Below are 24,286 nucleotides of genomic sequence, written 5' to 3'. Positions count from 1 at the left end.
CAGAAAAATGGCACAACTTTTCTGGTTTTTTTTTAATTTTTTTTTATACCAAACTGAATTTTTGTCACTTATATCCCAATTATATTCCTAAGATGTTCCACTTTGAGAGTGTCAGAAACTCAACTGCAAATATGTGTGTATGTTTAATAGTTTCTCCCATTAAGGAAAGGTTAGCATCTTTGTGAGGTTTGTTTTAATCATATGTACAAAATAGGAGAATGTATCTTTATTCCAAGCACATGTCTATTTCTAAAAATATGAATATCCTATGCATCTTCAAAAATTATATCAGAATCTAATACTTTGTTCATAAAACATTCCTACGGTAAAAAGCAATTTTGAGGTCCTTAGTATCAAGATCGAGAGAGTTATTCTTACACATACAAAAGGAGTTTCTGACAAATAAATAAATCCCATCCAGACATTAAATTGTTATTATCATAACCAGATATCTTTTTATTAATTGGATTATTTTGGAAATCTTCTGCATAGAAATGGCCAGATCTTTAGGAAACTGATAAACTTTTTATCTCCATTTTTTCTTGTTATCAGGTCCACCTCTGTTATGCTAAGCAGTCTATGTTCTAAGAGCAAAGCAAGGACGATGCCCTTCACTAGTTCTTGCTGTAAATCATTTGACTGGGGCAAGATAGAAGATTTTCTTCAAAAAAAGGAATTCGATTGCACCTCAAGCTGCCATTGACTTATTAATTTAAAAGAAAGTCTCCCCTCCACTCACCTATAAATAGATTGTGGGTCCCCCTTGTAAGCCAAACTTCTTTAGAAGTCAAGCTTAGGGAGAATATAGACCCAGAACTGTCCATTTTTATCACCTAGCCCTTCCTACTCCAGAGGGTGGCAGGGATAGTGGAGAAGTATGAAACATGGAACAGCTCTCAGAGTCATCTTATCCTGCAGAAGGAGCCAAACAGCCTTCCTGGGGGAAATAAAAATTGGGGCACAGAAATTAGAACCACTGAGAGCAGTTATTGCGCATTTTTTCTCACTGAAAACATCGCCTCAGCTCCACAGCTTTCCAACCAATTATCAGCAATACAGCACCCATGTCCCTTGCATTTAAGTCTTACTGAGATGCACCATTTATTTTTCTATTTCTCATATTTTTATCAATACATTCTATTACATGCCAGAGGAAATCAGGGTATTTTATTTTCATTTTAAATTGGTAATAAAGTACATATTTTAGGAAACCAAGATATCAGCAGTATGAAAAAATCATTGACATAATCCTTTACCCTTGATTCGAAATAACTAAATTTTATTAAATTTAAAGATACTGACACCGGTGCTTTGTTAATGAATATTTTTCTATATTTTGAGGAGATAGGAATATTCGGTGGAGGACAGGTGGCTGCTATAATTGCCTATGACCTATTTACTGATTAAAAAATTTACTGATTAAAAGAGTGCTGTCCATACTGTCTTAAACACCATGGGAAAAAGTGGCATGCCACTTTTTCTAAATGTTCTTTTTCTGACTAGTAACATGAGATATTAAGTAAGCAACTCATGAACTATCTTACAGGAGTGCCCATTGTATCGTGGTCTACACAATATAATGCAATATGTAAATTAAGATGTTTCAGAAAAGTGCAAAACAACCTGAATGTGATAGCCTACAGACCAATAGCTAATATTTAATCTAATTGCTTTTTTATTATAGACTTAAAAGAGGAGGAAATAATCATCAAATGACTAATGCACAGGAAAGGGTTTTAGACTTGAAAATGAAAATCTTCTAAGCTCCATTTTACATCAGAAATATTGCATATTTAGATAAGAAAAGTCTCAATAAGGTAAACAAAACACTTGTGCTCTTTTTGTGTCATTTCCTTAATGTAAATAGTAATGTAATGCCATCCTCTATAATAGAATAGTTTTGCTATACAAACAAAACATGAGTGCTCTCCATGTAAGTAGGAAAAATATATAGCATCCATGCATATATCATTTACACATACATTTAAGTGTTGTAAATATTTCACGGGATGCCCTAATGTTTACTTATACCAAGTGTGGGTAGAGTAACAGGGACCACACAGCTAAAAATGAGAATTGATCCATTTTTGCCAGAAATGCATATCTTGTGTGATAAATCTTACCCGTACGATGTTCGATGGCAGCACCCATGCTCTTCTTGTTAGCTGCCTTCTAGTGAACTCTTACCCATAGCGACCTTATGTACCATGGAACAAAGCACTGCCTAGTGCGGAGCCTTCCTGCTCATCGCCACCACGATTGAGCACCCTGCTGCAGCTATCTTGTCAATCCATCTCCTTGAAAAGTCTTCCTCTGTCATGCTGAGCTTCTTCGTTACCAAATATAATGTCATTTTCAAGGGACTGGTCTTTCTTGTTAAAACATCACTTCCAGGACCATAATTCCCACCGTCCTTGCTTCTGGGGACATTCTGGCTGCACTTCTTCCAAATAGATGTGTTTGTTTATTCAGCATTTCATGCTACTTTCAATTTTCTTCACCAATAATATTAATACATAACTTCTCTGGTAGTCTTCCATATTTATTGTGCAATATTCACAAACATATAGGCAATTGATAATGTCATGGCTTGAACCAGGAGTACTTTAGTTTCCAGAGTGACATCTTTACTCTTCCACACTTTAAAGGGACCTTGCATCGAAGACTTGCCTAATGCAAGAAGTCCTTTCATGTCTGTGTTGCTGCTTCCATACACACTGAGCATGGATGCAATGAATGGAATCCTGGATAACTTCAAATGTTACACTGTTTATTGCAATGCTGCCTATTAGGTCAGCTCTGAAGGTTCTTCTTTTCTTCATAAGGAGTTGCAATTCTGACTGAAGGTTGCATTTTTCAAATCTTCAACAGTAAATGTTTCAAGTTTTTTAAAAACAATTTATGATATCTATTTGGTTGTCATTTTATCCAAGCAAATTTATAGCACTAGATGGAAGCTGTTTTAGTTCCTTCACTAAAAAACTTAAAAATAGATAAAATGTTTGTGCTGAGATGGGAATGAAATTATTTTTCTCAACTGAAAACTATATAATTGCCCAATATAATTTTATGTCACAATATTTCTTTTTTATACAGCAATCTCTCTTTTTCTCACTAAAGGACTATTAATAACCAGAATGCCTAAGAATATCATTTTAGTGACCAATAATCATCTTAAAACACACATTTTGTATCCCACAAAGTCTTTTTCAATGCATACTATTTTTATTTCAAGACCCTTTTTCACAAAATGTTGTTTCTTTTACATCCATTTGTTCTAAGCGCATGACTGAGTGGTGCATGTAGCTAATGACCTTGGCCGCTAAGCGAAATGCTAGAAGTGTGTGTCTTAGAGCTTCTAAGCCTAGCATTCTACTGAAGAATCAGCCATAGGAATTGCTCTGTGTTCTGAGGCTACCAAACAGCTTTCAGGGGCAATCTGGATGTGTGATTAAACCAGGCATCATTGTTTTGGCAGACACTTGTATAAATAACTGTAGGATAAGATTGAACCTCTGGATCATTGAATAAATTCCTATAAAATACAGAACATTTTATGCCTCTTAACTCATAGATAAAAGTTTGGTCTGACTGCCTTGCCATTGCATTCTCTTGCAAAATGATTTTTGTAATTTTAGCTTGCTCACTTAGGTCCTTAATTCATTTTGTGTTTATTTCTGCCCGTAGTATGAGGTGTGGGTAGTTTCATTTTTCTGCACAGGAAAATTAGGTTTCCTAAACAATGCATATTGAAGAATCTCTTTTTTCCCCATTAAATGGGCTTCCCATATTTGCCAACAGTAAGTTGGCCAGAGATGTGTAGACTTCCTTACAGGTTGTAATTTGCATTCCATTTGTCTATTGTTAAATAAGTATGAGTTTGTCTTCATTACTATGACTGCATAAGATGTTTAAACATCTAGAGGTGGGAGTCTTTTTACTTTATTTTGATGCGTTAAAATTTCAAAATAGCTTGAGTACATTATACTCAGTAAAATAGACCAATTCCCAAAGAGCTAGTACTGTCTGACCTCATTATATAAAAATACAAGAAAAATCAGATAAACCGAGACAAATTTCTATCAGTGCTTAGTGGAGGTGGCAATGAGTGAGAAACAGTTGAAGTTGGAGTGCTGGGTACATTGTATTGAGTAAGGATAGTTTTGTGCATTTGACCATTGTTAGTGCTGTGGATAAGCTGTCCACATGGAAAAACTTGACAAAAGTTGTGCAAGTTGCAAAACATATATTTTCCTTTTTTCTTAATAATTTTATTGGGGTCTCGTACAATTCTTATCACAATCCATACATACATCAATTGTGTCATGAACATATGTACATTTGTTGCCATCATCATTCGCAAAACATTTGCCTTCTACTTGAGCCCTTAATATCTTCTGTTCATCTTCCCCCTCCCTCCCCACTTCCCACTATCTCATGAACCCTTCATCATTCATAAATTATTATTATTTTGTCATATATTACACTGTCCAACGTCTCCCCCTGCCTTGTTCTCTGATCTCCATCCCCCAGAGAGGAGGCCATACATAGATTCTTGTAATCAGTTCCCCCTTTCTACCCCACATTCTCTCCACCCTCCAGGCATCACCACTCTCACCACTGGTCCTGCATGTATGTACCACAGATTTTTAATCCATTTGTTGATGGACATTTGGGTTGTTTCCAACTCCTTCCAATTTTGAACTGTGCTGCAATGAACATTGGAGCACAGATTTCTGGCCGTGGTTTGGTTCTTGCCTCTTCTGGGTGTATGCCCAGTACAGGGATTGCTGCCTCGTATAGTAACTCAATTTCCATCTGTTTGAGAAATCGCCAAATCAATTTCCATAGTGGCTGTACATACCTACAGGTCCACCAGCAGTGGATGAGAGTTCCCATCTCACCACAGCCCCTCCAACACTTGTTGCTTTCTGGTTTTTTGAATTGGGCTATCTTTGAGGGTGTTAGGTGGTATCACATAGTTGTTTTGATTAGCATTTCTCTTATGGCTAACGATCAGGAACATTTTCTCATATGTTTATTGGCCATTCAGATTTCAGTCTCAGTGAAATTTCTGTTCAGGTCCTTTGCCCACCTCCTCAGTGGGCAATTAGTGTTTCTCTTATTGAAAGCTTGCGAAGTATTGGAGGTTTTAGTAATAGGGCCTTTGTCTGATGTGTCATTGCTAAAGATGTTTTCCTAGTCGGTGGACTCTCTTGGTGAATTCTTTCGATGTACACAGGTGTCTTATCTTCAGTATATCTCACTTTTCTATTTGTGCCTCCTCTGTATTTGTATCCTTCCCCATTTCTGATAGCCTATGTATTCCCTGTGCAAAGGTTCTCAAGTTTGTCCCAATTCCCTCACTGATGGCCCTAATTGTTTGGGGTTTTATCTCAGGGTCTGTGATCCACCTTTAGTTTATTCTTGTGCATAGAGTGAGGTAAGAGTCTTGTTTCATTTTTCGGCAGGTAGATATCCATTGTTTTCCAGCACCATTTATTGAAGATGACCTTTGCTTCCCATTTAATATTTTTGGGCCCTTATCAAAGATCAGTTGCCTGTATGCTGATGTTTGTATTTCTGTGTCTTCAGCTCTTTTCCATTGGTCTGAATATCTGTCATTATGCCAGCACCACACTGGTTTGACTACTGTAGCCGTATAGAACGTGCTAAAATCAGGTAGAACAAGCCTTCCCACTTTGTCCTTCTTCTTCAGGAGTTATCTCGGCTTCTTCACTCTCCATATGAAGTTGGTAATCTGTTTGTCCAGTTCTTTGAAGAAGGATGGTGGTATTCGTATCCGGATAGCATTAAACTTATATAGTGCCTTGGGCAGAACTGACATCTTTATTATATTCAGTCTGCCCATCCACGAGCATGGGATATTCTTCCATTTGTTGAGGTCACTCTTGATTTCTTGAAGTAGTGTTTTCTAATTTTCCTCATACAAATCTTTCGTTTTTTTAGTCAGGTGTATCCCTAGGTATTTCAATTTGTGCTTGGCAACTGTTAAGGGTACTACCTTTTTAATCGTCTCTTCTGTGGTCTTGTCTGATGTGTAGAGCAGTTCAAAAGACTTCTGTTTGTTGATTTTGTATCCTGCCACTCTGCCATATTCCTCTAGTGCTTCCAACACTCTGCCTGTGGAATTTAAGGGATCTTCAATATATAGAATCATATCATCTGCAAATAATGATAATTTCGCCTCTTCCTTCCCCAGCTGAATACCTTTAATATCTTTCCTTTGTCTTATGTTGTTAACTAGGAGTGGGGAGAAGGGGCATCCTTGTCTGGTCCCCTTTTTTCAGTGGAATTGTTTTCATCTTTAGTCTGTTAACGACCACATTAGCTGTTGGCTTTTCATATATGTCTTTGATGTCATTGAGGAATTTTCCTTCTATTCCTATCTTCTTAAGTGTCTTAAAGAGGAACACGTGTTGGATGTGGTCAAATGCTTTTTCCACGTCTATTGATATTATCATGTGGTTCTTATCATTTTTCCTGCCAAAGCGGTGAATAATGCTGATGGCCTTTCATATATTGAACCATCCCTGCATCCCTGGTATGAATCCCACTTGGTCGTGGTGAGTTATTTTTTTAATGTGCTTTTGTATTCTATTGGCCAGTATTTTGTTAAGGATTTTTGCATTGATGTTCATTAGGGATATTGGTCTATGGTTCTCAATTCTTGTGGCATCTTTGCCCGCGTTAGGTATCAAAGTTATTCTAGCTTCTGTCTTTTTCTATGGTCTAGAAGAGTTTGTGTAGGTTTGGTGTCAGTTCTTCCCTGAATGCTTGGTAGAATTCTCCTGTGATGCCATCTGGCCAAGGTGATATTTTTTGTTGGTAATTCCTTGATTACCTTGTCTATTTCTTCCTTTGTTATGGGTCTGTTGAGGTTGTTGACATCCATCTGGGATAGTCTAGGGAGGGATTGTGTTTCCAAATATTTGTCCATGTCTTCGAAATTGTTGAATTCATTAGAATATAGACCTCCATAGTACTGTGTAATTATCCTTTGATTTCATTAGGGTCATTTGTAATGTCCCCTGTTTCATCCCTCATCCTTGCCTTCCTTTCTTTGGTTAGGTTTGCCAGAGGTCTATCAATTCTGTTAATTCTTTCAAAGAACCAACTTTTAGCAGCATTAATTTTTCCAGTTTTCTAGTTTTCCCTCTCCTGTATCTCTGCTCTGATTTTTATTATATCTATCCTCTTGTTATTAGTAGGGTTGTTCTGTTGACTCTGCTCTAATTGGTGTAAATTTTGTGTCAGCATATCATCCACGAGTATCTCTTCTTTTTTAATGCGCGCATCTATTGCTATCAGCCTTCCTCTAATACATGCCTTTGCTGTATCCCACAGGTTTTGGTAGTTGTATTTTTGTTCTCATTGGTTTCTAGAAACTTCCTGATTTCATTTCTGATTTGGGTCAATACCTACTCCTTCCGCAGTAGGAAATTGTTCATCCTCCAGTTGTTTGCCCTTGTTTTCTTCACTGTCCTACTGTTAATTTCCAGCTTTATGGTGCAATACTTGGAAAGACATGTCTGTATAATCTCTATGTGGTTGAATTTACTTTTGTCCCAGCATGTGGTCTATTTTTCAATATGTGCGATGAGGACTTGAAAAGCATGTGAATTTTTTTTGCATGTGGGTGGAAAGCTCTAAAAATATTTATCAAATCAAAGTCATCCAATTGTGCTATTTAGATCTGTAGCCTCCTGGTTGAGTTTCTTTCCCTAATGATCTGTCTTCATCAGAGAGTGGTGTATTAAAGTCACCAAGTATAATTGTTGAGTCTGTGATCTCTTTTTTCATCTTTTGGAGTGTTTGATTTACGAATTCTGCAGGTCTCTCGATAGGTGCATATATGTTTATTATGCTCACTGGTTCTTGGTCTATTATTCCCTTGAGCATTATATAGTGCCCCTCCTTGTCTCTTGTTATGGCCTATATCTTGAGATCAATTTGGTCAGATATTAAGGTAGCTACCCCTGCTTTTTTTGCAGTACTATTTGCTTGGTATATTTTTCTCCAGCCTTTAATTCTCAACCTGTTTTTGTCTGTAAGCGTGAGTTGTGTCTCCTACAGGCAGCATATCGATGTTTTAGTTTCCTGAGCCAGTTTCTTAGCCTCTGCCTTTTAATGCCTGAGTTCAGGCCATTGATATTCAGTGTTATTAGATCTATATGTGGACTCCTTGATGTCATATTGTACCTTTTGTGATGGATATTTTCCCATCTATCTATCTTATCCGCTTGTTTGTGTGAGTGGTTTATGTTTGCTTTCGTTCCACTATTGAGCTGATGCTATCCTGGGGACTGTTTCCTCTTTGTCGTCCTATCGGTGGAGTTGTTCTATGTGATAGTCTCTTATTTGCCCTTGGTGAGTGTTGATCTTCTGCCCATAGTGGATCGGCAAGGATCTTTTGTAGGGCTAGGTTTCTTTTTATGTATTCTTTGAGGTTGTCCCTGTCTGGGAAGACTCTTATTTCTCCATCTATATTAATAGATAATTTGGTTGGGTAAAGTATTCTTTGGTTTGTGTTGTTTTCCTTCAATTTTTGGAATATGTTACTCCATTCCTTCCTCTTCTTCATCATTACCGCTGATAGATCTGAACATACTCTTATTGGGGTACCTTTATACATGATTACTTGATTTTCCCTAGCTCTTTTTATGATCTCCTTTTCCTCATAGTTGGATAGTTTGACAATCATGTGTCTTGGTGACTGCTTCTTGGAATTCTTTCAGCCTCTTGTATGGTTGTTTGATTTTCACTTATTAAGGTGGGGAATTTTTCCATTAAGAATTCCCTTGCTATTTTCGCTGTTGACTTCTTTTTTGTGTCTTGTTCCGGTAGTCCAATTATTCTAATATTGTTTCATTCATCTGGTATGGCTCTCAAGTTTTCTTCAGCTTCTTTGATTGTCTTATTTGACTGTTTTTCCCATTTGCTGAGGTCTGCTTGTTTGTCCTCTAGGTCACTGGTGCGATTCTCTGCCTCCTCAAGCCTATTCGCAAAGTCTGTCTGTCACTGGATTCTGTTGTTTCATCCCTTAACTCTTATATTTCCTTTGGTGAATTGCCTTTATCTCCTCTATCATTTCATTTTTTTTCTGCATTGCTTCCCTCATATCCTTTATGACTTTAAGCAGCATTTTGAAAATTTATTTTTGTGGCAGGTCAATATCTCTTCATCTATGTACATTGTTAGGTTCATGACTGATTCCATCATTGTTTTCTGTTTTTCGTTGAAGCTGTTAGAACTGGTTGCTGTTTGTGTCGTGTTTTAGAGGAACCTGGAGCCATCTTCATGAGTCGAAAACCCCTGAGCTCTTTCTTGGGGGATTTGTATGAGTACTTCTATGAACTACCTGCTGGAAGCTGTTCTGACGGGTCAGGCTATCACTATATATTCCTGTGGTTTCACTCTTACCCTAGCCATCCAGAATTCCATTATTTGGAATGTGTGTTCGATATTCCTCTCATGTGACACTGGTTGGATTATTGTGGGTCCACAATGGCTTCACTTTCCTTGCCTATCTCTAAGTAGGCTTCACAGTTCTTGGAGTACCTTGGCTGTCCTGTGGTGTTTTCCTCTGCAACTGTAGTGCTGTGGAGGGCGTCCGGGCATACTCTCCTTGGTGTAGAGCTCTGTAGCTGGCAGGAGAATTGCCATAGACAGAGATATCATCTTGGAGGTTGGGTGTATGTTCCCGCAGTGGCGTGGAGCACCACAAGTAATGGTCAAGCATTTCCCCCAGTCACTTGTAGGGTCTCAAGATTTAGACTGGGGATGCCCCTACTTCTTGTAGGGGAAAGTCCCCTGATGCTTGCTGTGTGCGAGGACTGGTGTGAATTCCCAAGGTGCTTGCCAAGCCATTAAATTCGGGTGGGACCTCCCCCAGTTGGGCCTTCAGTGTTGCCCTAGGCAGATGGGAGTGGCCTGGAGGCCACTAGTATCTTGTTACAGGAAAGAAAGTAAAAGGAGGAGAAAACGAGTGAAAGAGGAAGACACAGACTGGGTCAATAATGCCAAGCAAAATGACACCCACGCACAATTAATATGCACAAAGTAAACAAAGGTGAAACAGTAAAAAAAGAAAGAAAGAAAGAAAAGAAAACAACTAAAAAGGAAAACTAAATCTGTTGAACTGTGGTAGGAAATACAGAAGAGGAGAAAAGAAGAAAACTTGTAAGAAGAGCTCAATGAAAGAAAAAAACAGAAGATAAAAGGAAGGAGGAGAGAGAATTTTAAAAATAGTTAAAGAAATAGCTGACCCTGTGCTTTTCTGTGTGTGGCACTGTCTTAGGGGTCAGGCTGCCTACTTGGAGGACAGGGTTGCCCTAGGCAGAGTGTAGGGGTCTGGGAACCAGCAGTGGCATGTGCAAGGAATGAGAGGGAGCCGAGAATCATACAAGCAGAGAGAGAGGCAAAAAGAGCAAAACAGAAAGAGGAGAGAATAAAAAAAAGAGAATAAAGAGAAAGAAGGAAATAAACCCAACTGAGTTCACTAAGGTTGGCTATGATGGCAAGGAGGGAAGAGAGAGAGGAGGGGGAAATAAAGAATAAAGAGATAGCTGATCCCTGATTGCTTTTAAGTCGGGCCAGGGGGATTTAGACCCTGCTTCAAAATGTCAGGTTGGTGTGCCCTTTTAATGCCGGGACCCGGTGGTGCTGGGCAGAATTGCCCTAGTTGACGGGATCGCCTTAGAGGTCTAACGGAGGTTTCCTCAGCAGCACAGTGTAGGTGTTTGTCCCAGCTGCCTTGTGTGGTGTACAGAACTCCCATGGAGGGCAGACTGGAGTTCCTCCTGCTATTTGGGTTATTTGCCCCAAGCAGAGGGCAGTGACCTGGAAGCTATTGGTGGCATATGATAGGAGAGAGTGGGAGAGAAGAGGAGAATGAGGGAAAAAAAGAAGAGAAAAAAGAGGGATAATGAAGAAAGAGGGAAAAGAAAACCCCAACACAAACCTGAGCTCTTTTAGACTGAGTGTGGTGGGAAAGTTAGAAGGACTAGTGAATATACAGAGGAAAAAATAGAGTAGTAGATAAGGGAATAACTGAGACTTGATCACCTTTCTGAAAGGCTGGAGGAGTTCCAAGTCTTCCTCAAGGTAGCGGGGTGGTGTACCTGTTTGATGTAGGCTTCCACAGATGCTGTGTCAGATTACTTTAAAAGTAAGATCATGCCCATGGCCAGGGGTCACTTGGGTGCTGGAGTTTGCTGGTGTACCTGCCTTGTGCTGTATATAGCACTGCAATAGGGGTTGGGAGGGGGGCATTGGGCTGTTCCCTCATCCCCATCTAGGGCCCCAGGGCATCCCCAGCTCATGTAGAATTACTGAGAGGGAAGCTCGGCTGGTCCGATCTAGTCTGCTGGTGTTTATTAGATCAGAGGATTTTATTTTATTTTTTTTAATCCCCCTGGCCAGCTAGAATAAAATCAAATTAAATTGTCTCTCACAGTCACTGGGCTGCAGCTCCTTGCTTTTTAAAGCTGACACTTGCTAAAGCGGGTCTTTGTTATGCTAAAAGCAGCCAGGCCCTGTAGCTGAGTTCTGGCATTCCTTAGATTTCTTCTTATGCTGATTTATGTTAAGAGCCTCTGCCTATGTGCTCCTTGTAGCTGAGCAACCAGACTTGAGTTTGAGTTTTAAACCAATAATATATATTTCACCCTTTTATATTATTATTATGCTTATGGTATGCTCTGATTTGGGGGCTGTCAGGCTGACTCCTAGAGGGGGAGATTCAGCTTATCAGGGGACTTGTTTCTTTCTCAGCCAATTGGAACTAAACCTGCTCCCTGGACTCCCGACTTTCTGCCTATTTTCTCCCACACCGCCATCTTCCTAAGGTAATAATATACTTTTTCCTTTCCACTCTAACTTATGGCTACCCACCACCACTCCCCGGGCAGTGAGTTCAAGGCAGAGCCAACTGCACAGAGAGCTCCGAAGTGGGGTTCCCCTCTTGTCTGGGATTCTGTCCCCTCTCAGGCATCTGCCTGCAGAAATCCCTGCTCCCTGCAAGGGCACAGTCAGCACCTGTGGGCCCTCCAAAGCTAGAGTGCTTCAAAGTGTTCCTTGTTTGCTTTGTGGGTGGAAATCCATACAAATAGGGGTTCAGGAGAAACCCTGGTTCCCTAGTTCTATTTCAGGACTCCACCTCCCCGTTTCTTTTGCCTTACCTCCCAATTTTCTGGTCTGGCAGCAGGAGTTCCAGATGGATTATTCCTATCTGGTCACTATTTTCTCCCCTCCTCCAAAACATATATTTTCAACAATGACAAAATAGCTTACTTATGTGCAAACTAACACCTCTTGGAGTTTGATATATTGCGTTAAAGATTAATGGTCATATTTTCATGGGATATCCAGGTTTACGGCCCTAAGAATATGTGTCGTGTCTCTTTCCTGTCTTCTAGTTAGTTGCACAGTATCTGAGGTCTTTAAAGCGTATGAGTCCCCATCCCATTCCCTTTGCCTGGGGAGACAGAGAAAAGAGGAACCAGGAATGTGAAGAGGATACGGAATATCTGGCTAAATGTCTCTGTGGACAGTTGTCCCCTGTGTGTGGAGACCAGAAGAACCAATATTGCAGTTCATACTGATTGAAGGTTTTATAAAAGAATCCTGATCAAAAGGAGGGAAATGTAGGGCAGAATTTCAAATGATCATGCACTCCAGGCTTTCTGGAATCATGGGGAATCGAAGAACCTCTGAAACAGTGTCCCTGAGATAATCTTTAAAACTTAAATGAAAAATCTCCCATAAAATCTTCTTAAAACCTAGCTTAACTGGTTTAAATATATGTATATATATTTCAGTTAAAGCTAGATATTCTTTTAAATATCCCTTTCATAGGCCCTCCACAACAAACATATAGAATACATGGGATTGATTTAGATGACAACTCAGGATCCCCGAGCTTCAGCTCTATGTATATAGAAGTAGATTAAGCTAAGAGAAGCTGGTTCAAAGTAGACAGGAGGGGAAACAAAGGAGTGATTGGTGAGCTGGCTGGACACAGCACAGCCATCTTGAATTTTGCAAGCAGCTTTCAATTGAGACTGCTGCTTGTCTACACAACACACACCCGATGGCTGGTCACAGGAAAAATGGAGTCCTTCCTTGATCCCTGCACCTACCTGGTGACTGAAAGCATGGCCAATTCATATTCTCACCACCAGTAACAGTGTCTGTTAATGCCGCTTACTCTCCACACAGCATCTGTTGTGGCACAGACCCCAGGATTGTGCTCTCAGTGCACCAACCCCACATCCGGAGGTCTGTGAATCCCATCTCAGCAGATCAACAGATGCACGTGCTAGGGCTAATGTTACTCCTGAGTGCACATGATTTCCTCCCATACCTGGCCATTCTGCCCCAAGCTGCCTTCTGGGCTCAAAAGAATTCCTTCTTGGAATAAAAATCCTAACCTCAGCCAAACCCTGATCTGGCAGAAGACTGATGAAAATGGAAGATCCTTGGAATGAGTTAGTCCAATGGCCTAAGGGACCATGAAACATCAATCTTCTCAGCCCTGAGACCAGGGAAAGAGATGGTGATGGTGTCCAGCTACTACCACCAGTTGTTTTGAAAGGGATCATAATTGGAAGGTTCTGGATAAGTTTAGAGGAAAATGACAAAATAATACTAATTTATAAATTATCGAGAGGAAAAATGAGGAGCTGATAGCAAGGGCTCAAGTAGAAAGCAAATGCTTTGTGAATGATGATGGCAACAAATGTGCAAATGTGCTTGACACAATGTATGGATGTATGGATTGTGATAAGAGTTGTACGGTCTCACAATAAAATGATTCTAAAAATCCAAATCATAAAGATATCAGGATAACTGGTAGTATAGAGACTGCTGAAACCCCTCAGAATATAGCCTGTAATGACCCTTCAAGGGTGGTGGAACTGAGCTCATGCCTCAGCTAAAGTTCTGAACAAACAATATACAGACTTACAAGGGAGAAATAAGATAAGTGAAGTATGCACACCTCAGAGGAATAAACTGAAATAAAAAGGACTGCCTTTACCCAAAGACATAAACAGAAGGATTTGGGGATGGAAAGAAAGAGGAAGGAAAACAGGAAATACAAGGCAGAAGTGGAATACGTGAAGGTACATTGCAGGAATCACACCTACTGAGATAATACAACATATGAATGAACTCTTGACTGCAAAACTCTTGGTGTACCCTATAAATCTTCACCAAATTCACAACAAAAAGCTTTCAAAATTATTCTTTAAATACAAATATCTGGGAGAAAATTTATGTTCCTACTGTACTGTAAAATGCTGCTCTGGCGTGTGAGACAGTAATTGAAGGGTCTGGCCACATTGGGTTGCCATTCCCCATGCACAACAGAGACATTTCAGAAGCAGCAACAGAGAGCATTCTCAAGGAATAAGAGACAGCAGTGGACAAGCTTCATGATCTTTGTCTACAGTATTGGTGGAGGTAAAAGCCAGAGGGACCAGAGACTGTGGTATGCAGACCACCTGCCAGTCCAAAGGTGATGAATCTTTCCGAGGCCAAGGCCAGGGGCTTATTAGTGCAAAAGAGCTGTGCCAAGATATTGAGGCTGTGAAGCAGTGCAGCAGATGAGTTTTCTGGATGGAGACAGAGATCAAGGGACCTGAAAGTTGAGGACCCCAGATAGAGGCTTTCCTGCTAACTGAGGCCACAGATGTGGGGCAATGACTGTATCCTTCATGTCTTCTGAGCCTGGCTTGTGGTAACCTATTCACTTGGCTACCAAACCGTATAATTCTAAGTGTGGTTTGTGAGTTCTGTGAGGCCATTACAACAGCTTATTGAACCCAGAACAAAGGTAAGTGTTATGGGAACGATGGTGACTACCAGATTAGGGCGAGGCATGTCTGATCTCTGCCATGTGGCAGTCACCTGCGCTGGAATGAGGTGGACTGTCCTTGTCCCCTGTCTAGCCCCAGGAGGTCAGCTATGGCACCTGCGCTATTTTGCACTACTCGTAACAACCCCCTGTTTTTTTTGGAATGGAACTCTGCTCCAAGAGTTTCTCAATGGATGGTTTTTTTCTTCAGAAGTAGATAACCAGGTCTTTCTTTCTGACTTCTTCTGGTGGATTTCAACCATCAGTCTTTCAGTTGATCGCCACATATGTACTCAATTTCACAACCCGTCACCCTGCATAGTACTAAATAGACAGCATAAATATTGAAGAGGGGAAACTTTCAAGAGAGTAATACTTTTGTAATTGAGCAAGAGAGCAACTTTCCCTGAATTCTATTCTTTAGAAGTTTCTACTCGGGCTGCTTTCTCCTCTTATGTTTCTCTATAGAAGAAAGAGATGGATTTGTTTGGAGCTATTTCTTCTTATATTTCACCACCACCTTTTATATCATGTTGAAGTGCCTGCTGTTGGTATAGGTCATTGAGTCTGTTCTGATTCATTGTCGCTGTATGTACAACAAAAGGAAATACGACAGGGTCTTGAGTCATCCTCACAATGGTTGTCTACGCCCAACATTGCCGTCACTGTGTACTTAAAAGACAAAAAGCACAACAAAAATTTCACTTCCCTTGAGTAGATTTTGACTTATAAGGACCTTCTTGGGGGGCAGAGTAGAACTATCCTATGACTTTTCAAAACTTTAATGTTACGGGAGTAGAAAGTTTTGTTTTTCTTCTGAGATGGTTCTTAAAAACAAAAAATCTGTGCACAGAAGGCTTTGAGTCGATTCCAGATTCTTTTGAGTTTCTATAATCAGTCGTCGATCATCCTGTGGAACACAGTAGTACTCTGAAGACCATAAATGTTTTCATGAGTAGGAATCTGGCTTGGTGTTTCTGTTACATTAGCCACACAAGAGTTTCCAGAACCTGTGTGATCCTCTTCTCCCCATCTGTCTTAAGCTCCAAGCTTCACAAGGATGGCTTTATTTTAATTGTGTATACAACACTTAAGTTGTTTAACTAATATAAATCAGACACTAATATAAATTGCATCTAAACACTCATTCACACATACACATTTCAAATAAAAAGTACAAGAAACTTAGGTAAAATAAGAATTGAAATCTAATCAGAGCAAGGAACTTGGAAAGTATTTAGGAAAGCCCTCTGAAGACCACTGGTGATTCAGTCACTAAGGGAGTGGCTGCTAACTGAAAGAGTGGCTTGCTGTTGCCACCTCCAGCTGCTCTTCATGAGAGAGGTGCTGGCATCTGCCTCGGTAATGATTGAGAACTATGGAAATGCTAGGAGGCAGTTTAGCCCCATCCTGTAAGGCAGCTATGAATCAGAATCAGCTCAATAATATCATGCTGGTTGTTTTTTTAATATTAATGATAGTGTAATGGAACCCAACTAAAAATGCACACTTTAAGAATTTCTTCTATCACGGACATTTTAGTTTGCTTATGAATAATCCAAATAGCAATGTTTAAGATATATACTCCTGAAAATGTATACCAACATCTGACATGGTTACAATTTAGCTGGTAGTATGCATTACCTAAAAAATCATAACTTTATTTTATTTGTTTATTATGTGGTACTATTTATGACACCATTGGTGGATGCCCAGGCTTTGAGAAACATACTTCTGGGATGAAGCTTAGGGTCTCCCTAATACTACATTTTCCCCTAGCTGTATCTTCTTAAAGGTCACATTCAAATAGATTTGGGGTCACCTAATATACCTCCTTCACAATTTTTTCACAAGAGACCATAGCAGGAAACATTAATGAAGTCTAGTTATTATCTGATCATACATTCATTAACACTTGTTATCACATAATTACATTGGACATTAGCCATCTAAGAGCCAATTTGAAAAAAAGAAAAGATGACTGAAAATTGAAGAAAGTATATGAAAATAAGACACTGTGAGGGGTGCTTAAATAGCTTTTCAGAGATAGGAGACATGTTATCATCTGACCTATCACTAAGTTGAAGCAGCAGTAATGAAATAGATGGCCCCAACTGCCCCTGCCCTTCACATACAAGTTACTCGTAAGATTTTCTTTCTTCCCAAACTGGAGCAGTTATTTCAGCAATGGCATTTGTAGAGATGCGATGACATCATAATAGCTACGGGTAATTGTTCAGAAGAAATCAACAAAGCCCTGAACTTTATAGGTCATGATATCTCTGTAGCTTGTGGATTGAGCTGCGTTTTGAAATAGATAACTGGGTGTCCCTTAGCATCTTCTTTTTCCATCCCCTTGTATGTAAGTTTACAAAGGTCAGATGCCAGTATGATGTAGAATACGGGCTTTTGTGGCTGACTTTGAAAGGTTACTTTAGAGAAAATCTCATGGAGCAGCAGTGCCCCAGAGTGCTTCAGGGAATATAGCTGAAATCTTATTACTTCCTAATAGAGCATCTAAGACATTAGGCTATAATGTTGGATTCTTGAATGTATCTAAGGTGTCCGTTCTTTTATTTCCTGAATAAAAATGAAGCGATATCTCAAGGTCACAAACTTCTGAAGTTATGTCCACAGGATATTAAAACAATGCAATAATAAATTCTACCATAATTGCTACACTGGAAACCTTTGTTTAATATTCTATTTGAATTATAATGAGAATACAACATATTTATAATAGTAACAGAAGTGTCAGAGAACACAATTCTCCATGGCTTATAATAACATACTATTTTGTTCCTTTTAAAATCCAGAGACCTATTAATTAACTATTTGTTTTTAACAAACTAGAATTAAAATTCTAAAGGGTTTTCAGGCAAAATTTCACTCTCAGCCCAATTACACTGAAAAACCTTGTGATGAGTACGTGTGTGTTTTATTCTTAATGCATTCAGCAGCCTGAATTAAGTGTGTATAATGAATGAAGACAATATATAATGCATAAGGGAGATTGAAGAAGAATTGATTCCTTTCAATTATAACGCTGGTGAAAACAATTGTAATTTCCAAGACCAGGCAAAAGAAGTTGTTTAGAATTCTTCTTGACAGAATTAGTTAGAATATTGCTTAGATTTGAGAACGACAAGACATTATCTCATGAATGTGGTTGTTTTATCAAGAGCAACAAGACCCCCAAGAAGGGTCTTATGGTTGGCAACGTAGAGGGTGTTCAGAAGAAGGAACACTTTTAGTCAGGTGGATTAACATGGCTAAAACAATAGGCTTTCACAAAGGAAATATATAAAAGTTACAATGTAATGGGCTAGTTCTATACTGTTGAACACAGGGTCATTGTACCGGGGCACCAACTTATACCACCTAATGCCAACAATCATCCAAATATTTACATAAACCAATTCCGTAGATGTTAGTTATCAATGAAGATGATTTAGACCTGGAGTAAATATTTGTTTGCAAGTGACTGGATGCCAATTGCAATACACTTAGTTTTGTTTTGTCTTAATAAAATACAAACTCGTTCTGTTCCCCTGGCAGATCGATGGATTGTTTTTAGGCAGCATCTAGTCTTCAAAACAAAACATTGCCCCTGCGCACCTGTCCTCACAGTACTTGTCATGTTAAAGCTCACAATTACAACCAAAGTGTCAATCCATCTTCTCAAGGGTCATACTCTTTTTTTTATTGTTTCTCTACTTTGTACATTAGGCTTCGATCGTCATGGTCCACGGCTTAAAGCACAAGCAGCGCCTCAGGAGAAAGCCTGGGCTTCGTGCTGCCCAATAACAGTCACAGTGTCAGAAACCCACCGCTTTGCTGAGTCAGCACTAACTTGAGGTTAGTGAGTTTGGCTTGGAGTCTACTTTACCAAGAATGATGTCTTTTCCAGAAACTGGTCTTTCCTGACAACACGTCCAAAGTACATACACGAGGCCTCACCATCCTTGTTTATAAATAGATTTGTGATTGTACTGCTTCTGAGAGATTTACTTATTATTTTTAAAGTCCATGGTATGTTCCAGAGTCCTCTCCAGCACTGTAATTGAAATTCACTGACTCTTCTTCAGTCTTCTTTAGTCAATGTCCATCCTGAAAATGTATAGGGGTCAATTGAAAATGCCCTGGTTTGAGTCAGGGGCAGCCTAGTCCTCGAAGTATGAGCTTTGTTTTTCCACACTTTAACACAGTCTTTTACAGGAGATTTATCTACTGCCGTTGTTCCAGTTGTGAAAAATTGTTTTTCTTTACATTAAATCATAAAACATATTGAAGGCTGCATTTTTATCTTCATCAGCAAATGCTTCAAGTTCTCCTCACATTCAGCAAGATAACTTATTTTAGCTGCATATAAAGGTTGTTCATGAGTCTTCTTTTAATCCAGGTGCTACATCCTTCCCATAATCCAGTTTCCCTGATTATTTGCTTATCATACAGATTGAATAAGGATGATGGGATGATACAATCTTAACATACACTTTTCTTGATTTTCAACCATGTAGTATCCACTTCTGCTTAAGAGGCAACTGTCTCTTGATCTATGTGCAGCTTCCATAAAACATAACTGAAGTGTTCTGGAATGCCCACTCTTCTCAATCTTATCCATAGTTATTATTGCCCCAATAGTGAATGCTGGTGCACAATCAATAAAATACAAGTAAACATCTTTCTGGTCTTCTCTGCTTTCAGCCAAGACCCATCTGACACCAGCAAGGATAGCCCTTGTTGCATGTCCTCTTCTGAATCTGGCCTGAATCTCGGACAGCTCCCTATAGATGCACTACTACTGCCATCATCCTTTGAGGATCTTCTGGTGGGTGATATTAATGATGTTTTTCTATACTTTTGAGCATTCTTTGGCTCTCCTTTATTTAGAACAGTACAAATATAGATCTCTTCCAGTCAGTTGTCCAAATAACTGTATTCCAAATTTCATGGTATAGTCAAGTCAGTGATTCCAGTGCTTCATGACCCTGTTGAAATATTTCAATTGGTATTCCATCAATTCCTTGAGATTTCTTTTTGGTTAATGGTTTCTGTGAAGCTTGGGATTCTTCCTTCAATAGTACTGGTTGCTGCTCATATGCTCTCTGTTGAAATGGTGGACTGGCAACTAGTTCCTTTTAGTACAGTAACTCTGTGTATTCTTTCCATCTTCTCTCTCTTTTTAAAAATAATTTTATTGGGAAAAAAATAATAATAATTTTATTGGGGGCTTGCACAACTCTTATCACAATCCATACATCCATCCATTGTGTCAAACACATTTGTATATATGTTGCCACGATCATTCTCAAAACATTTGCTTTCTACTTGAGCCCAGGTATCAGCTCCTCATTTTCCCCCTCCCTCCTCCTCCCCCTCCCCCATGAACCCTTGATAATTTATAAATTATTATTATTTTGTCATATTTTACACTGTCTGATATCTCCCTTCCCCAACTTCTCTGCTGTCCATCCCCCAGGGAGGAGGTTATATATAGATCCTTGTTATCTGTTCCCCCTTTCTCCCTCACCTTCCCTCCACTCTCCAGGTATGGCCACTCTCACCTGTTCACCTGTCCTGGATTCCTTGTGTTTCCAGTTCCTATCTGTACCGGTGTGTATTCTCTGCTACAGCCAGGTTTGTAAGGTAGAATTGGTATCACGATATTGGGGGGTGTGTGTGAGAAAGCATTCAAGAACTAGAGGAAAATTGTATGCTTCATCATTGCTACACGGCACCCTGACTGGCTCTTCTTCTTCCCGCAGCCCTTCTGCAAGGGAATGTTCAATTGACCACAGATAGGTCCAGGGTCCCCTTCCCCACTACCCCTCATTTACAATGTTATGATTTTTTGAGGGGGATAAACAATCTGGAAAAGAGAACATAGGGATGACAGTTCTGGGGGGACATGGGAGAAGCGGAGGCAGGGGAAAGGAAGTGGGTTTTAACAAACCCAGAGACAAGGGAACAACAAGTGATCCAAAATCAGTGGCAAGGAGCGTATAAGATGTCTGGCATGACTGGATCAAGGGCAATGTATCTGAGAGGATTTCCTAAAACTCAAATGAAGGGTTAACATGATATTGGGACAAGAGAAAAGTACAAAGAAATAGAGGAAAGGACTAGGATACAAAGGGTAGTTATGGAGATCTAAATACAGATATATACAGATGTAAATATATTTATATACGACGAGGGGGATATAATATATATGTACATATAAGAAAAAATTTAGTATTAAGGAAACAGATGTACAGTAGGCCCCTGCTCCAGTACTCCCGCACACAAGAACACTCTGGTTTAAACTTTCGGCAGTCTGAGATGCTCACCTTCCTGGCATGATCGCTGAAGACAAATGTGTGCACGAACAAGTGTGGTTAAGAAAGCTGATCTTGCCTGGCTATCAAAAGACATAGCATCTGGAGCCTTAAAGATCTGAACATAAACAAGTGGCCATCTAGCTGAGAAACAACAAAACCCACATGGAGGAAGCACACCAGCCTTTCCCGACTTGATTGCTGAGGACAACGTGGGTGCATAAGCAAAAGTTGTGAAGAAAGCTGATGGTGCCTGGCTATCAAAAGATATAGTATCTGGGGTCTTAAAGGCTTAAAGATAAACAGGTGGCCATCTAGCTAAGAAACAACAAAGCACACATGGAAGAAGCACACCAGTCTGTGAGATCACAAGGCATTGAAGGGATCAGGGATCAGGCATCAAAGACAAAAAAAAAAATCTATCTTCTCTTTTTGCTTCTTTCATTATTCAATATTTTTTCCATAGGATATTTCAAGATTTAAACTCAGAGTGTATTCTTCCTTTTTGATTTTCTAATTCTAGACCCTTATACTTTTCAATAAGTAAATATTATAATATTTTTACCTTGGCTTCTCCAGTTACTCTTTAAATTTTGTTGTTCAGCTCTTTGACCTGATCATTCCTTTCATTTGCCTTAGTTGCTCTATGATTAAGAGCATATTTCAGTCTATTCTGACATCCACTTTGATCTTTCTTTCGTTCCTGTCTTTGTAATGAAAATCCCATGAATAGCAGCAGAACATGGTAGCAGGAATGAGGGTCATAAATAGGGCCTGACCTCCTGCTTGACTTCCCGGGAGGTCCCTATAGGTGGTTTGTCAATTTGGGATATATTTACCTCACCTGGTGCCATAGACAAAAATAGACAAAGGCAACTTCTTCTCCCAACTACTTATTTATTTATTTCATAGAGCTTAAGCAACTGATTGAATCCATTTAAGGATGCTAAGCAACATCTGACTAGATTGTACCCTTGGCTTCAAGATGTGGGAGGTGACTACTGACAGGTTGTATTGTTTTAACAGATGTGCCCAAACTCAATGCCCTGGGCTCCATTCTGCTCACAGTGGCTCTCTGGGACAGAGTGGAACTGCCCCTGTGTCTTTCAGAGACTAACACTTTGCAGAAGTTGAAAGTCTGTTCTTTAGGTTCGGGAACAATTGCTAGTTTGAAACTGTGGACCTTGTGGTTAGCACCCTGACATGCAATCAACTAAACCACAAAAACTCCCGATCCCTGTATACATGGGTGCAATTCTCCTCATGTGCAGAAGCTGCGTTCTAGTAATCATCTCTATTGATGAATTACAAATACTTAGGTATTGCTTTTAGGGAGATTATAGGATTAAGTTCTTGCAAGCATCTGTTAACAATGTTTTTCATCTCTCCATGTATAAATTTAGTTTATGTATATCTATTAAGAAGCATTTTATCTAAAACATATCCTTGATTTATTAATATTAAACTCATGACCAATAGCTCTATTATTCATGCATGTAGATACTTATCTAACATACATAATTTTTACCCATACACCAAATTGCTAGTTTTATCAGGCAGGTCTTCAGCATTGTGCTAGGTGCCCATTTTAACAACTGATACCTCAAGTAATATGTACAAAACGATATAAAATGTAACTTTAAGTAGATTTTGAATGTCTGGCTTAAGTATTTTAAGATTTAAAATCCAGCTATTGGGATCAAACTGGTCACAGCAACTTGAAAGATTAGATAGTAAACCTAAGAAATTGTGAATTTATGTTCATAGCAGAAAAATACCTCAGAAGAGGAAACTGAGAATATTTATAGACCCAGAGGAGTGTCAAGTAAACATGGAACTGAACAAAAGGCTACATATTAAATGTATATGAAGAAACTTAAATTGGTTTAGGTTTTGTAATATATATTCTCAAAAACAACAGCAATAAAATGATTACACTTTTTAAAACAAATGAGTACACTAAAAGCCAATCTGTGAAAAAGACATGTGTTTACAGAATAAATGCACAGAATATGAAGACAGTGCGTCATCTTGTTTGACCTCAGTTGAGAGCTTGGGCATTGGGACATCAGAGTACATGACCATGAATGACATTACCACAGGAAATAACTTGAATTGTGGCAAATGCATTTAATCAAATAGGCAAATTTAGTTATATAATATCCATATATAATGAAGACTGACCTCATATGTACAGGTGTGCACATTAAATATATACAAATATATATGTCATTACATAAGTTGCTATGTTCTATCCTTTTAGTTCTGACACAGAGTCAATCTATGAACAACAGAATAACCCATTGCCTGGTTCTGTGCTGTCCTTACAAGCACTGCTTTGCTTGAGCCAATTGCTGAAGATTTATGTCACCCTAGAGGGTCTTTTATGCTGCCTCTTTACCAAGCATGATGCCCTTTTATGGGGATTGGCTTCTCTTGAAAACATATCCAAACTATATGAGGATCAACAATAACACCATCAAGGACTTGTCTTAAATTAAGCACTAGTGAGGAAAAAAAGAGGAAAAAGCATGATTTGAAATGCCATTTGAACTACTGAAGGACTGAGTACCTTGAACTTAAGAACTCGAACAAGCTCCTTGCAGATGTCACTAGAGATTTCCTCCCAACCCAAGAAAACCTATGACTCGTGGTGCTTGTCTAATGAGAGGCATTTAAAGATAGCAAACTACTGTATGGGGTTCACAACCAACTAGCATGCCTACTTCCATATCAGAAGAGCACCTGCATTCTGTGAACATCCTCTAGAGCTCCTTTACCCCAGAAAGTAGGTTACAGTGCAAAGGGGAATAGTGTCTATGACATGCTATAGTGTTTGCTGTGTTTTTGTTTTTATAAGTCTGAAGTTTTATTATGTTAAAAAGAGACCTTTGCACATATTTAATCTTATAACCAACCCCCTGCGTGCGTGCGCGCGCACACACGCACACACACACTGCCAATTACATGTTTGCTATGTAAGCAGAAGCAATTTTGCAGGCAGAAGTAAATCCCAAGGAGAAATAACCATTTATAATCAGATCAAGTAAATATGGAACTAAACAAAAGGCTACATATTAAAAAT

Source organism: Tenrec ecaudatus, chromosome 2, assembly GCF_050624435.1.
Source record: "Tenrec ecaudatus isolate mTenEca1 chromosome 2, mTenEca1.hap1, whole genome shotgun sequence".
NCBI classification, from domain to species: domain Eukaryota; kingdom Metazoa; phylum Chordata; class Mammalia; order Afrosoricida; family Tenrecidae; genus Tenrec; species Tenrec ecaudatus.
This window is presented reverse-complemented; position numbering follows the sequence as displayed.